This window comes from Cheilinus undulatus, linkage group 10 (genome assembly GCF_018320785.1).
Source record: "Cheilinus undulatus linkage group 10, ASM1832078v1, whole genome shotgun sequence".
NCBI lineage: Eukaryota > Metazoa > Chordata > Actinopteri > Labriformes > Labridae > Cheilinus > Cheilinus undulatus.
Window position 1 is genome coordinate 6,796,869 of NC_054874.1, and position 10,974 is coordinate 6,807,842.

A 10,974-nucleotide genomic window follows, 5' to 3' on the forward strand; every position below is an offset into this window, starting at 1 on the left:
AGCTGGTAATTGTGCATTGACCTCAAACCAAGCCGATCTCATTTCCCAAAATGAGTCTGAATGTGGGCATGATTACTGTCAAACAAATCTAAAATATTGTGTTTCCAACCTCCAGCTGAAATGGTGTCTGTGGTCTGTATCCCTTTGAAATTTCATCACTGAATCTAAGCTGTGAGTAGGAAGCAATTTCAGGGTTATCTCAGGATTGTTTACGTTTTTCAAGGTTTTCTAAGGCCTCAGTCACCCAATGACACTCCTTAAAGTTAATAATTCTTTCACAAAACCTTTAAAAAGGATCATGACTTCCCTCTTCAAATACCTTCTGACATTTTACACCGCCATGTTTCTTCTCAACAGTACAGTATTTACACAGTAGGTATTCATGAGGGTCTTTGGTCTGCGGAAAGTGGCAGATCGCATGTGATGGTCTTGTTAGGGAACATAATTCAACCGTGCCACAAATTGCCATGACCATGCTATCTCATAACCTAAAAGTCGATTACATTATTGAAGACAGACTTGAGGAATTGCAGCCTCTGGCTTTTGCTCCCCGGAGTCCAACATACTGCTGTACTGTAAAACACGATACCTCTTCATTAATCGTGCTGATTGGAGCGCAGCCCAGTAGGATGTATGCACTTGTGCGTGCTTGTACGCACACATCTGTTTTAATGTGAGCAAATGTGCATGTGTGTTAACATCTAAACACATGTGGTCTCAGTGCATTTGTAAGTGAAGCAACAGTGCCTCAGGACTCATAACCCTCCACCTCTGATTGTGTGTATGTGTGATCCAAGCGCCAAAGAAGTCTTGCATCCATCTCATCTGACAGCCCCCGACCTTCCAGTAATCCCAGTATTTCTCACTATCTCACTCCCCATTACCTCACACGTACATACACATTCACAGGGACAGCAGGCATGTGACCTGCTGCAGCATCAAAGCCAGCCGCTTCATTCATCTGCAGCTGAATCGACAGGCGATCACACCCAGGACTCCATCATCGGCTACCGGCCAAAATCTGCTGTGGCTCGATCTGCATTCCTGCTTTAAAGTTTGCCAGCGCATGTTATATCATCTACACTGAATTTCTTTGGGTTGGATTTCATTTCTTCTCAACCACAGGAGAAATAAGAGACTCCACATGATTGCATTTTGTTGCAAGAGTGAATTTCAATTTTATAAGCCGTGCTAGCTGTATAGCTCTAGGGATGCAATGTTGATCCCTCCGCTGGCTTTTTATTCCACACTGAATATTTCTACAACCAACTGAAGGATTGTTGGGGTTTTTTGTGCATGCATTTATGGTTCCAAATCCAAGAAATTTTTAATGTATGGTCTTTTTTCTTGTAGCACTTACGGGTCACCCATTTACCAATTTAATGAATCCCAACTCCAAAAAAGTTGGGTCGCGTGTAAAGTGTAAATAAAAACACAATGTAATGATTGTCCAATCATAAACCCATGTTTTTTTTCTACAAGAGAATGTAAACAACATATCAGATGTTGAAACTGAGAGAATATTAGGTTATTTGGAATGTGATGGCAGGGACACGTCTCAAAAAAGATGGGGGCAGGGCCATGTTTACCATTTTGTGGCATCCCCTCTTCTTTTAACAAAAGCCTGTAAATGTTTGGGAAGTTAGGACACCAGTTCCTGGAGCTTTGGGAGAGGAATACTGTCCCATTCTCGTATGATGTTGGATTCTAGCTGCTCATCAGCCCTGGGTCTTCTTTGCAAGATTTTTCATTTTATGATGCTTGAAATGTTTTCTATTCCAATCACCCTCCAAGTTTTTTTTCAACGGCTCTGCCCTTTCCCAAACACTGTCTATGAGTGGTTTACCAGATGGAAAATGAAACAAATCCATCTGGTGTGTCAGGTTAGCACCCAGACCCTTCTACTGTGAAGCCATGCTGTTGTGATGAAGGTTGTCTATCATTTAGCACTGACTTGCTGAAATATGCAAGGCCTCACCTGAAGGATATGTGATCTGTATGGGAGCATATGATGTTCTAAACTTCTATCTACTTTTCAGCATTTATCGTGCCTTTCCAGATGTGTAAGCTGCCCACCCCACTGGCACTAATGCAACCCCATACCATCAGAGATACAGGCAGGATGGTCCCTTTCATCTTTGGTCCACAGGTTATAACCTCTGTGGTTTCCAAAATTAGTTTCATATTTGGATTCATCTGACCACAGAACAGTTTTCCATTTTGCCTCAGTCCATTTTAAATGTGCTTTGGCCAAGAGAAGACAGCAACGTTTCTGAATCGTGTTCACTCTTCTTCTTTGCATGATACAGCCTTATCTTGCATTTATGGATGGCACAGCTAATTGAGAAATCATTGTGCTTTTCTAAGCCCATGCAGTGATTTCCAGTACAGAGTAATGCCTGTTTTTAATGCTGTGCCACCTGAGGGCTTGAGGTTTAAGAGCATCCAATATTGAGCTTTCCCTTGCTCAGAGATTTCTCCAGATTCTCTGAATCTTTTGATGATATTATGGGCTGTAGATAGTGGGATATTCAAAGTCTTCTCAATTGTGCTTTCGGGATCATTTTTTCTAAAATTGTTTCACAATCTTTAGATGCCGCTTTTTGCATATTGGTGAACCTCTGCCCCGAGATACTCTGCCTCTCTAAAATGCTCCTTCTGTACCCAGTCATATTACTGACCTATTGCCAAATAACCTTATTAGTCAGGAAATGCTCCTTCTGCTGATTTCTATTAGTACTTCTCACTCTTCCAGCCTTTTGCTGCCTCGTCCCAACTTTTTTGAGACTTGCTGTTGGCGTCAAATTCAAAATAAGCTAATATTTCTATGAAATGGTAAAATACCTTACTTTCAACATCATTTTTTGGAATACCTTGTGACCTCCTAAACTGTTTTTAGTTGTATTCTTTGCATTTTTTTTGGCTGTGATAATTCCTCAGCCTTTGTATGGTGCAAAATTGGTACTTTTTATTGAAGTTTAGTTTCTAATTCATTTTAATAACAACAGATTTCTACAGTAAGGGTTTTTAAAAAAAACACAGCTGATTCCTTTTGACCAGAATTTGGCAGATTGACTTTCAGTGAAACCATTTTTAAACCTATGAAATGAAGATTAATGAAAATAATTTTCTATTCTGTTCTCCATCATTACAGTGTTGCAGAAGCATGCATGTGCACACACAGGCATGCATCCCATAATTGCACAACCAAGGAAAACAGGAAGCCTGTGATTTCATTTTAATTTTCATTGCTCTGACTCATGTGTCATCCATGCCAAACTGGGATAATAATAGTAGACTTTGTCTTTCTTTAAAACATTCAAATCAATGGTATGATTTATGAAAAATAATAAAAACTCAGTATTATGAGAAAAGGAAAAGATCAAACATTTTAAAAAAGACATACTATTCTTTGACTGTTTTGTGGTCAGTAATGAAGCTTTATCTGAATGGGTCACAGGGGTTAGGTGTGATCTAAAAGGAAATCGACTTCCATTTGAACATTGTGAACAGACTTATAGCCTCATCTGCTGTGTATTCTTTGATTTATTGCTGTTTCCGTTCAGAAACTTTTCCTCAAAGTGGTATAGAGCAGAGCAATGAAAGCGTCAGCACTACCTTATAGAGATCATAATTTTGCCAGACCTATAACTCTCCTGATGTTGCTACTGCAGAAAGGTGCAACTCCTGCTTTGTGAATCTCTGCCTCTGAACCTTTGTCTCCCAAACTGCGTCTGATTTACCGCTGGTTATCTTCTGCTTCCTCCATCTCTGCGAACAATCTGCTTTCACTTGGACTCCCGGCTCTATTTTAGAGCACTTTGTCATTTCAATGAGTGGAGGAGATATTCCTCCCTGCCAAAGCACCTCAAATTATGGATTGTGTCGTAAAGAAAAAAGACGCTCGACTGTTTTATACGGCTGGTGCTGAAATGTCCTAATTTCTTCAAGATGTTGAGATTCTGTACAACGCAGATGAAGAGAGGTATTTTTACAAATACAGCATATTAATCGGTGTTTAACTTTATATGGAAAATGTGCAGTGACAATGGGCAGTATTAGTCAAAATAGATATCTTAGAAGTCCACTCTGAAGGATTCTTTAACCTTATAAGACATTGCTCTTTTGTCCTTAGATCACGTAAACTCATGAAGTCATCCTGCTGTCTCCCAACAGTTAATTGTACCAATCACTGTGAAAACTGTGGTTAGAAAACATCAAGCATCATGTTTTTATGTGTGCAGTAATTCAGCCCGACACCTACACGCTGACAGTGGTTACGAGCATTGGAAAAAGTCTGTAGAATTTGTTAGTCTTGTTGTAAACAGGCTTGTTTGCTTTTGTTTGTCATATAGAGCCATAAATCTGCGGCATTTTTCATGAGTTCAAAACTCCACAGAAACTTTAAACACTCCAAACTGTTTATAAGTTCTAAATAAAGTTAGTACAAATTTAAAACAAAATGTTGCTCACATTTGAGCTGATGTGGTCTCATTTTAAAATTAATCTTTTTGTACTTATTTGTAATTTTAATTGTCCTTTTTTAAATTAAATCTTTATTTACCAGGAAGGATCTCATTAAAATACAAAACTCCCTTTTATAAAGTAGTCCTGGATAATACAACAGCACAAAGTTTCACAAGAAGAACAAAACAAAAAAAGAAAAATAGAAACACACCTGCCAATGAAGTTGCAGTGTTCAGCAGTGAAACACGCAAACACTGAAATGATCCTTAATCCTGGTTTGCCTTACTCAGTCAGCAACATTCCTTTACTTTCTTCAGAAAACAGAACAAAAAGCTCCACAGGAGCTATTCAACAAGTATCAGCAACAACAAGAAAGGACAACTGAATTGAATGATGATAATTTATTCATTGCAAGTGTAATAAGCACAATTATAAACTGCTTGAAAAAAAATGCTAAGCCTTTTCAGTGGGCTGAAAAGTGCAATCAGTCTTAATTGATTTTACTGTAAAATCAGTGATGTATCTTTTTAATATTTTCTTTGGTTGCCAATAGGGATGTAAATTAATAGCACGTTACTTAACCGACCACTGTTATAATTAATGATTAACCAATTGATTGATTGATATTTAATTGATGTTAGAACATCAATGTTTTGCTTACTCAAAAAATAACAAACGTTATTTTTCCTCCCAGAAACACACTTTATGACAGCATTAAAAATGATGCATCAATATGCCTGTGTATTTAAAACATTATTCCGGCCTGCTGAGTACCATGAGATTTGAGGTGCGTTTCTAAAAAATGAATCGTCAGCTGAAGTGTTTGTGTGTGAAGCAGGCCACCAAGTATTGGGGCACTCTAGCAGGGTTGTTTGCTGTGGTGATGTTTCATGCATTGTTGTGCACGCATGCTAGCACCTTTCCATCAAGTCCCCACTCATCCACAGCTTCCTTCAACTTTTCCACGAGGTTGTCAGCAGTGTGGCGGCCCGGCAAGCTTCTTGTAAGCAAAACCACACAGCTGAGTTGCCAGTTGGCGGTGATGTGGTGGCAGGTGATGGTCACGTAGCTCTTGGCTGTGAGGGCAGTCCAGCTGTCTGTTGTCAAAGCAACCTTGGTAGCTGAGCTAGCTGCGCTAGCATTTCTAACTTAGCTTCATTAAACCTGTTTTCAATATGGGAGGTGATGGTGCCTATAGGTGGGATATGATATGCTGGCTCAAGCAGATGCATCATTTCCCTAAATCCTTGACCGTCAACCACACTGATAGGCAACATGTCTTTTTCAATAAGCGTGCATATCGGCTGGGTTATTTTTTCTGCCTGTTTTGCATCACATCCCTTCTGTGCAAACACAGAGCTGATGGTCAGTTGCTGCGGCTGAGCTGATGAAGAGTTCGCTAGTGCACTCGGATGAACACTATTCAAGTGGTAGAGCGTTGTTGTCGTCGATGAGTTATATTTATACACAGCATCACAATGCTTGCATGTGGCATTGTCTTCTTTCAGTTCGAAATGGTCCCAGACGACCTACCTTGCTATACAGTGTTCTTTTCCACTGCCCCGACATGATTATCTTGCCATCATTGAAAACATTGCGCCATCTGCTGGTGAATGCGAATAATTACATCTTACTGATGAAAATGAGGACACAGAAAAGTGGTTTTGTTATTGCAATTATTAATGGATCGAGTACATTTTTCCCGCTCAAGTAAATTCTCAACGACCAATCAATCCATCATCGATTAATCATTATCATCCCTGGTCACCAACAAAATCCCAACTATTTGGAAATCTGCTTTTGTTCTCCTGTTAAAAGGGGGAGAAACTTCACTTGTAAACAAACAAAATGAATTGGAATCAGGCTTGCTCAACTTTTAAGCAAATCATTTTCTGATGCTCTAACAAAAATGTGCATCTCATTCAGTAGCTAACAGTGAACTAAAGACATCACTTATTAGAAACTTACAGCAGTTGTGCATGAAAACCCAACCTTTAATCTTTACCATTTGGTGAGACGGTGAACCACGTGTTTTTTCCTCTTATGTGCAGTCTCGTTATTTAATAGCCAAACCTGGTGTAGTGGTATCAATAAGGAATCAAATCAATAGAAAAATTATGTTATTTATTTATTTCCATTTCTGCACAGCACACACACAGGGCTTCTCTCAGGCCTTGTCCACATGGAGATGAAAACGATATATTTCCGTTTCGTTTTAAAAGGTTTCCGTAAACATGGGATAGTTTCAGGAAATGTCCACATGAACATGGAACCACTGAAAACACTGTAGTATCTATGCCAAGCCTGTAAGTGGCGCTGTAATGCTGCCACAGAAATGCACCAAAAGAGAGAAGAAAATAACAGAAAACTGCCACAAACCTTCTCCTAGCTGCCCTTCTGGTTGTTCTCTGTGGTGGACTCAAGAACATCTTGTGTCTGCTGTTCTCCGTGGTGGTAAAGGAGCATCAGATTTTGCTGTAAAAGCCATAATAAGTGGGCTAAGCTATGTATGACGTAATTGTTTCGAGAAAGATGTGGTTGCCTATCTAACTTTACAAAGCAGATAGATACGCTGGTTTCCTTGTTTCTCACTGGGGTATCCTTCTTGCAAAGCTCCTGTCTGAACCATTTGGGCCCGGTCAGAAAGTGACAGGACCAATCAGTGACGAGGGGCACTACTTTCAGGCACGGCGCAGTCGCGACGTGAGCAAGCAGCAACAAGTGGCTGGTGCAATTGTGGCTGGAAAGCTTAGTGTGGATGCTGCGAAAGCACCAGTTTTATCAGAACTGACGATACTTGAGGATATTTCTTCGTTAAAAGAAGAACAAAGAGCAGCAGTGAGTTGTTTTGTTTTCAAAAATGCCAAAAGTTGTGTACTAACATGTCTACAGTCTAGAGCCCTGCACTGGAGCCCTAGGCCCAAGAGGCCCGACAGCCCGAGGGCCAGGCTTCGGGCCGATGACCATATCATTACCTCATTACCTTTTTTGTTTTTAACCTGCCAATTAGAGCGATGTGTCGCGTTTGTGTTTAACCAATTTAAATGGCAACACTAGAAAGCAGCAGCCACTCTGCCCCCTCCCTTCCCGCTCTACATGTCCGCTTTACATGTCCCGGCCAGCAGTAGCTGCAGCGAGTGCGCTTTCAGTGCAGCTGGAAGAGTGATAAAAGAAAGGAGGACTGGACTTGCCCCTGAAACTGTGGATGCTATTCTTTGTCTGCATGATGCCAAGTAAACAGACTGTTCTTCTTGTGGTGTTTAAAGAACAGAGTTTGCCATGCTAGGCAGCTCACCATTGTTGACGTCGACACGTTCAGACTTGATTAATAGTTCTGCTGTAGAATAGAAGTGTTTATTTGTTAATAGGCCTACAATTGTTGCGATATGCAGGTCAGCTGTTGCTGTGCGCTGCTGCATCACACGCCCCCCACTAAAAGTCGGGATTGATACGTCTCAGGCCTGATAATTCTGAAAACCTGTCGGACCAGGCCGGGCTGGGGCTCCACCCCCTCGGTCCAGGGCTGAACTCGGGCCCAAATAATAGGCCCGTGCAGGGCACTACTACAGTTACCATGGTTCGTGTTACTCCTCGATAACCGCGCACCTCGGTCGTGGCTACGGCACGTGTTTTGTTGCTCTGATTGGCCCGTAAAGATGTGACAGACAGAACGTTCATCCAATCACGGTCCAAGTTTTTTTCAAAGCCTCTGCCCTTTCCCAAACGCCAAATTTTTCAGTAGATGATGATCAGCTGCTGGTCAATCAGGCCAACCCCAGATGGAACAAAAATAGTAAAAATACTTGGAGTTGCATACATGCCAAGTCTTTGAAACCAACAGTTACAACTGCTGATGGTTTTTGGAGTCAGTAGTGCAGATTGTTAAGAAAGCAGATCATGTTGTATTTCTGTATAAAGAAAAATGCTCCAATGCTCAACACAAATCTGCTTTCTCATACCAGTTGCAGTGCTTTGAGACAAATCACAAGGCATATGAGCCCAAGTCTCCATTTCCACTTATTGTGTTTCATCATTACTTGTTCCCATGTGTTACTCTGTCTTTACACCTCTTTTAGGAGTGTGTAATAATAGAAAAATGAAAAACTGTTTGACATAACCTTTTAGTGTCAGTATTAAGTTAGAAAATCTGCCTGAAGTGGTGCTAAAGTCCCGCTGTGTTACATAGCTGTAATCTGTGGAAGTGCTGCGATTTGTAATCAGCTTCTCTGGGCCTCTGCAGTGGCACGGCAAACAAAGGCAGCTCGCAGATTGGAAGTGAGTGACCCCAACACGGCCAGTTGCTGTTTACTTTATACAGAGGCTGACGGCAGCATACAGGACTGCACTGTGTATACGTGACTGAAGGCACAGAACCTCCAATACTGCTGCATAACACCACACAACTGCAACAAATACCAGCTTCTATTCCAGATATCTACAGCCTCTCTCTCCCTCTCAGTTTGTCTTTAAGTTTCATCACTACACTTCACTCCACATAACCTTTTCTCTGTCTGTAGACCGCATTAGAATGACTGGTGGGGCTCTGGAGGCTGGAGTTCAAAGTCTGCAGCAGTTTAGCTGATTTATATCCGGATAAACACCCAACAAATCCACAACAACCACTATGGTCACTTTCAAAATATCATCCTCCCTTCTGAGACTCAGGAGAATGTGCATCATGACAATCCCAGAGCAGCAGGGGGAACCACCCAGGTTTAATTCCCTGAGTGTTCACTGTTGAATCCTTTATGTCTTACACTCATCACTGGTTATGTTCACAGCTCTATAGGCGTGATATTTGGTCACTTAAGTACAAATCTCTAAATGCCTGACCAACAAACCACCCAAAATTATTCCCTTACTGCAAGAGCTCATTGCAGCAATTACTCCGTGTTGTTTTGACTGTAACTCCTCTTCCTCTTGTTCTGCACAGATGTGACACTGGCTCACAGCAAGCCTTGGAGGTTCGTTTTTCATCCGTGTTCGGCCACTGTGCCCTGCCTTCCCCTCTGCCGAGCTCCTCTGACTCACACACTGAACACTGTTGCCAGGGCTACCATTTATTACTATTGGTCCATAACTTTGAGCCTCATCACCAGGAAACAGCATGGCTGATGGATGTCAGAGATAACCTGTGATGAAAACAACAGACACACGGCACACACATGTGGCGTTTTGTCCAGGTAATGTAGACTGTGAATGAGAGCACCTATAAGGGAGTGAGGTTACTAAAGAACAGGGTGTTCAATGAGACTGAGGAGGAAATTTGGAGCGGAATGAGTTGGACACTAGCAACCCCTTGTGGTCATGTTGGGTGAATTAGTTACATCCTGTCTACATGGGAATCTACACTGCATCCCTGTGGTTCAAAAATAGGTAAACAAACAACTATTGTCTTCATTGGCTCAGAAAGGGACATAGAATACTTGGTAAGCTTTTTTAAATATGTGATTTTACTCTCTTATAACAGGAAGGAATTTAATTTAAAGGGAAGTTTTTGGAAGTATCTACAAATAAGACACTGTGGGGAAAAAAGTTTCACTTTTCTCATGAAAAAAAAAACAAAAACAGAACAACATTTTTAAGTACCGGAATTTTTTTATTATCCCATCAAAATGGGACGTATTGTCTGCAAATAGCAAAGGCAATAAACCTTTAACCCTTAGGCATCCCTTTAACTACTACACACATATGTCCCTAGAGGACATTTTCTGCACCTACTTTAAATGCTAAAATTCAGGATTCATATTATTTTTTAAAACTTTTTTCTGTTATCACTTCCAGCTCTGTTCATGACACAGCAAATCTTTGGTTGTTGTCATTATTTTATGTTTTTAACCCTTTAAATGGGAATTTTTTTCAATTTTTGATTCAGCAGAATGAGATATTTTCCATGTTAAAAATGCTAAATGAATTTTCTTTTTAATTATTATTTAAAATAACTACCAACATCAAGTTTTATGCATTTTCAATTTTTGTGCAGTGTCCAGAAATTGGTGAAAATTATGCAAAAGATGGACCCCCAGGAAACATTTTGACCCCTACTTTATATGGTTATATTCATAATTTGTTTTTGTTTTATTAATTGATTGATTCAGTTCTAATCATTAAATTGTTTGAAATACCTGATACTCTAAACTTTTGACTTCCTGTTTGGAGATTTCTTATCAATGGGTATGGATGTCGTTTGGCAGTACCAGCACTGAACATAGACCTGCAGCATATCCCCAATGAAGCATGTTGGAGCGGTGCTTCAAAGATGCAATTTCTCATACCTAACATGCAAAACCCAAGTTTATATTCATATCAACCCCCACTGACATTTTTTAATTTGATTTCTTTATGCCTTTATTTCACAGAGCTATAAAAAATTCCACTGTAAGTGTGTCTTTTAAGTGCCCTACAGATACACGCTTTGCCCAAAAGGGGCAATGGTGCCATCTAGTAAAAATTTCAAGTCTCAGGTCCCCATTCAAAATTGCATCACAGATAATGGCGGCTGCTTTA

The 10,974-nt window shown here is 40.5% G+C and overlaps 1 long non-coding RNA gene across 1 annotated transcript in view; it reads left to right on the forward strand.

The window, feature by feature from the left end:
- The window catches only part of LOC121516416, a 145,593-nt gene extending 135,080 nt beyond the window's left edge, over nucleotides 1-10,513 (forward strand). Inside the window, exon 4 of the long non-coding RNA XR_005992472.1 lies at nucleotides 9,401-10,513. This is a non-coding gene — a long non-coding RNA (uncharacterized LOC121516416). The remainder of the gene's footprint in view (nucleotides 1-9,400) is intronic.
- Nucleotides 10,514-10,974: the final 461 nt, after the last annotated feature.